Here is a 6,000-nt window from a genome sequence, read left to right as displayed (position 1 = left end):
ACCGACAAATATAGCAGTGGGGTTTTTTTATATTTTATAATTTGATGATTTTTAAATGATTTCGGCGCATTTACGTCGTTGTCCCTACTGTATCTTTGAAATGACGTCTTAGACCAAAGGGGTCATTGTAGGGTGAGGCTCTTCTGTCATCTGCTGCCTCGGTCAAGTAAACCAAATCTATCTTGGCAGTAAGAAAACAAATGTATAAATCCAACACTGTCCTTCAAATCCATTGGATATCGTTTCTTTTTTTCCTTTTTTTAAATTCCGTTTCTTGGAATTAAAATACATTTTTTTAAAGACATTCTTATTGAGAAGAGTAATAGCATATTAAATTCACACACACTATACGAATCTTTAAACTCGAACTCAAAATCTTGCCTAAGAGAGTAAATACTTCAAATCACTATACTAATAGGTTCTTTGCGAATTAAAATACATTTTGTATATTGAAAAAGAAACTCCTTTTAGTATATTACCTACACTAGATAAATGAGTTGGTAAAATAATAATAATAATGATAATAAAGTCTATGAGAATGCACAACCTTCTTCCATCTTAGAAATTCAGTAAATTCCCCAACAGAAGCTAGTTCAGTGGAAAAGAATATTTGACTTGTTAATTAGTAGTCTCAAGTTTGAAATCCTATGGCACCTTGATAGTAAGGGTGATACACACCAACACTTTTTTTATCGCAAAAATGAATTTTACTTCGATGGAGGTAAAATTGAACCAACTCGAACTAAGTAATTAATTAAAATGCTTAATTATTTCCTTTTTGAAAACATAAGGAAAACTTTTCCTCGCCTATATATTGAGTCCTGTTTTTTTTAACTCATACACTGAGTTGAACTCTTAACCAAAACAAAATTAAGGAAATGTATATCATAAAAATACATTTTAAAAAATATATATATAGCAAAAGTTATATAGTAAAATCAAATAATTTTTCCCAAAAATGTATGAAACTAGTCTAGTGAAAATGGGATTTCGAAATTCAGCATGATATTCTTCAAATGGAGCCTTGTGTACGCTCTAAAACCAACTTCCTTGGCTCTCATTCTTGTGTATGGATAATTGATGTATAAACAAATATGACAAGTTACTTCTTGAAGGTATATCATTTTCCCCCAAAAGATAATATGCCTTACTTGTTTAGTAGTTAGATTGTCGTGTGGTGATTTGAGTGCAAATTTCTTCACAACTAAATGTCACTGTCTTGCCATGCGAAGGAATAAGAGGATAGGTACTGATTTGATATGACTATTAAATTGCAGTCAACAATACTGTACTAATGAGTTGCATTTCGTTTCTGAATAATAATGGATTTTTTGTACTTTTTGGGCTTCGGACATTCACCACCATATTTTTTGCCGTTTCTCTGTGTAATTTTCACCTTTCTTTTTGTGCGAGTTTTTTACCTCTCATTTTGTGAGAGTGTTTCACATTTCATTTGTGAGAGCTTTTCATCTCTCATTTGTGAGAGTTTTATTTGTATTGTTTTGACTTGATTTTTTCAAACTTTATCTCTTTTCGATTATTCTGAGTTTGCAATCTTAGTTGGGATGTCTATACCAGAGTTTCTTCAATCATGCGTGATCGTTAGTGGAGGCGCACCAAATTGTCTTATTTTTTATGTTAAATCACTCCGTTACTGTAAAGGTCATTTGTGGCTAGTAGCTTTTTTAATTGAATTATAAAATGCAATTCCATAATTTCTCAACACAATTTTTTTTTTTTTGTTATATCCTTGTTTAAAAAAGAAAAATCCTTATCCACTCATCACTCAAGTACTTCCTAATTTTATGTAACAAATGTAATATTCAACTTAAACCAAAAAAAAAGAGTCTTACCCAATTTTCTGTTGGAAAGGAAATAATGTCACTTAACCAATTAAAGTACAAATAAAGTGGCATCATTAAAACATTCTCATACTAATCAGTTATTTTTTTAGTAGGCATGTAGAATATGTTGCATTTGGCCAAAAGAAAAAGGGAAAATTATTATTTTAACATCTAAAGAAATAATAAAAGTAAAAGTAAGTGGATGTCCAAAGAATGTTCTCAAATATTTATAAATAAATAAAACATTTAATAAAACCGAAAAATCGAGAGAGGAGGAGGACCAGTGGCTTTGAATATGAGGTTCCAAGGCGTCGTTTTTTAACAAAGTTGGTTTTTGTTTATCTGAAAAATTATATAACGAATTAATAATTTTTTCCGGCGGAGCCGGAATGGACGGCGCACGTTAGCTTTTTTGGCCGGTGGCATTTTAACGTTTGATATCAAATACAAATATTCTTAAAAAAAAGAAAACGATTTGTCCATTTTGCTGCATTATTTAATTTAAGGTTTAATATTAATTAAAAAATAATGGGGATTTTATTAAATAATTTTTGGTTTGTGGCATTTTTCACTTGCTTTTGGCACGCGTGAAAAGTAATCTCACGTGCTTCCCATGATCCCAAACCATATGCAAAAACATGTAATAATAATAATAATAATATTATTATTATTATTAATGTGTCTTCACGAGAAAACATACTCAATTTGACTTAATTATTGCTTCTTCTTTTTTTGCATTGGACAAGTAAATGTCTTTCTGTTTTATGAATAAAGAAGCAATGCCCAAATACCAAAAGGCTATATTTGCATCACAAGCAACAGCAACGTGTATAAAATACTATTATTTTGCACATCGGGTTGAAATTAATCTTTTTGATACAATGATTGTGAATTTTTGTTGAAATTAAAATATATTTAAAGAAAAAAAAAAGTGGTGATCGCATAGGCTAGAGTGCAAGACATGGAGGTGTGACCCCATCAAGAATTTGCATTTGCCAAATTGATCAGATTGCTCACCATCAAAGGGGATGTGTGTTGCTTCTCAATGGCTACATGCATCTTCTTCTTCTTCTTCTTCTTTTTTTTTTCAATACAAACTTTATGTATTGACGACATTGCTAACATAAAAAAAACGATAACGAGTATAATAATATCTTTATTGACTAATTCATTCATTTATTTTTATTAATTCCGCAGCGGTAATTTGAACTTAAGAACTTTTACAATATTCCGCATAAGAAAAGCTTATTATAAAGATTGATGTTTTCGTTTTCAGATCCTATCCGACATGACTCACTTTCTTATAGAGTTGACACTAGACAACATTTCACCCTTTAAGGCCATCTCTAGTCATAGGGCTAAAAATTTAGACCTCCAAAATATTAATTGTTTTAAAGAATGTGTAAGCCTAAATTATTCCATCTCCAGTCAAGCAAAGCTATATTTTAAGGTTCTTCATATTTTATTATTTTGAGAAAAACTATGGTACAACACATACATTCCACAACTATGTATTGTTTAATTTAATTAAACTACAATTTAGAGACAATATTCCATGACCAAATTTTTTTTATAATTTTTTTAAACAACACTTAAAACATTTGAAAAGGTGACTACATTTTTTTTTAATATATAAAAGGATGAGTTTCAATGGTTTGACATCCAATTGTCATGAGCAATAATTTTTTATAATTTTTTTTACGAATTGAAAACATTTAAAAAGGTATATATATATATATTTAGTTGACATCATTAATGAAAAGCACATGCATGGAGCCCACAAAATTTGGCAAGACTAGGCCAAAGCTAATGTGGTCAGTTGGATATAAATCTAAATTTAAAAATTTTGTTTTTAATGAAGATAAGTTTTGCATTATTTTATGGCTATATTTGGGATATAGCCCATGACTAGAGATGGCCTAACATGACAAATATTGATTTGACTTCAACCCATTAAGCACCCAATTCAACCCGTTACCACCCTTTTACCCGTAATAAAAGAATTTAAAACAACAAACAAACAAAAATCAATGAAAATCACCAAAAATACTAAATATAACTAAAAAAACCCGAAATAAAATAATTTAAAATTTTAAAAAGTGAAAAATATTAGAAATTACAAACAATGTTTAAATAAATATTAAAATAGTTTTATTCTTAATGGTTCAAATAGATGACCATTTTATTGACACGAAAGGATCTGCTACTATCCGTTACCTTAACAGATGACTAGTAGATCCACCCATTATCAATACAATCCAATATGATAATCTCCAACTTGAATCCACAAATTTTTGTACAAACTCATGCCGCGTATAATTTTACCATGTCAAAATCTTAAATGTAGCGAAACTTTCGTTGAAGTTGAGTACATTCACGAGCTGCAAGATAATATGCAGTCTAAGGTTTGAAGCTGAATTCGAGGAAGGAGGGGGCCCCTATATTCTGAATGAGGGTATTCTCGTCTTTTAACACCTAATTTATTAAATTATGACTTATTTACCCAGAAAAAAAAATTGTTTATGTTGAAGAAGTGCACAATGATTATTACTGTTTCGCCAAAAAGAAAAAGAAAAAAAAAAGAAGTGCACAGGACAGGGGAGATAGAATAGTTTGAAAGAAATAGAGAATCCACCAAGTACAAGATGGACCTCCACAGTAAGTCCACACAAGAGAATGGTTGTGTGTTTTGACCAGAGAGGTAAAATTAGGTCAAGTTACGCCTTTGAAAAATGTTTCGAACATTTCCCATTTCACATTGTGCCCTAATGTTTTAAAGAGTAATTCTACATTCACTGAATTTGTGGTTTATAATTAGGATTGGTCGAGAGTTTTAAATTGTATACACCAAATAATATGATAATGTGTTTCTTAACTATAAGTTTTAGCTCGCCTTCGTTCTTTAAGTATTAAATTATGGGACTTAGTTGCGGAAATTGAAAATGGTTAATAGATGTGAAATAGGGGTGCATCAACAAGTTCAAGTTCAACTTATAATATTATAAGTATGAAATTGTGTGTAGCGAATTTGTTATTTAAATTCCACTCGATCCGTTTGAGTATCTCAAATGCGTATCATGGATTTTAGTGTTTTGGGTCAAGCTCATTGTTGGTCTCTTGACCACCATGACTTGCATTCCTAGTTTGAACTTAAATGGTTTGTGATGTGAACAAATATAAAAAATGTCACTAGGCCATCCCAACTTTATCATGTGTCCAATGTTCATATTTTAAGTCCACTTGTTTTTGGATAAAGATTATTGAACAATTATTTGTAATTAAATAATATGAAAATAACCAAAAAGCTGTTGATTTAATGTAAAAAAAAATAGATATGATAATATTAATAAGGATGGCAACATATACCTGTCAACCAAAAGAAAAAAAACATATACAAATATAATTATGTAATAAAGCATTGTCAGCCTGCGGATCGTGAATCTTTGATCCTTATTGATCTATGATGAAAGCACTGCAAAAGAAAGAATTATGTACTCCAAAAATAGCACAAAATTCGTAAGGAACAAATCCCGCACGTCTGTGAAAATTTAGAACTTGTCATATCAAGAGATCCTATGTGATCCTCTCTTCCCGTTCATTTATGTATTCCTATTAAGTCTCATAGACGTGCTAATGGTAGGAAATTTACTTTCGTTTAGGGACGTCATTGGGACGCACTTTAAAATAATCAAGAATGCTATAAATTTAATTTGGTCAGGTAGTAATATGTGATTGACTTGAAACATCGCAACGATGACATTGTCTTTATATGAAAGTTTACTTATTCTCGTGATAATGACGTATGCTAAATAAGGTTGGTTGTTTGCTTGCTTGGAGATAAATAGTAACAAAAAAAGGGAAAATAGGATTTGCTTATTATTCGGTTTTAAGAGTTGTTCAGTTTTGTTTTTTCTTGATTGGCATGAGTAAGTGGCTGGGTACTATAACTGGAATAGATGTTTTTTTGTTTGGATCTGATAATGGGAAGCTTAGGTTCAAACCCAAATTCAACAAAAAGGTTACATATTCCAGTCTGATGTCTGCCCAATATGACTTTGCATTCCCTACCTTCCAAGCATGCTGATGGGATTAGAACATGTGGAACAAAAGAATTTGGAAGAAAAACAAATATATATAAACAAAAAAAGTAAAAGAA

The sequence above is a fragment of the Prunus mume genome, linkage group LG1 (assembly GCF_029339155.1).
Source record: "Prunus mume cultivar Tortuosa linkage group LG1, ASM2933915v1, whole genome shotgun sequence".
Classification (NCBI taxonomy): Eukaryota; Viridiplantae; Streptophyta; class Magnoliopsida; order Rosales; family Rosaceae; genus Prunus; species Prunus mume.
Note: the sequence above shows the minus strand (reverse complement) of the source record.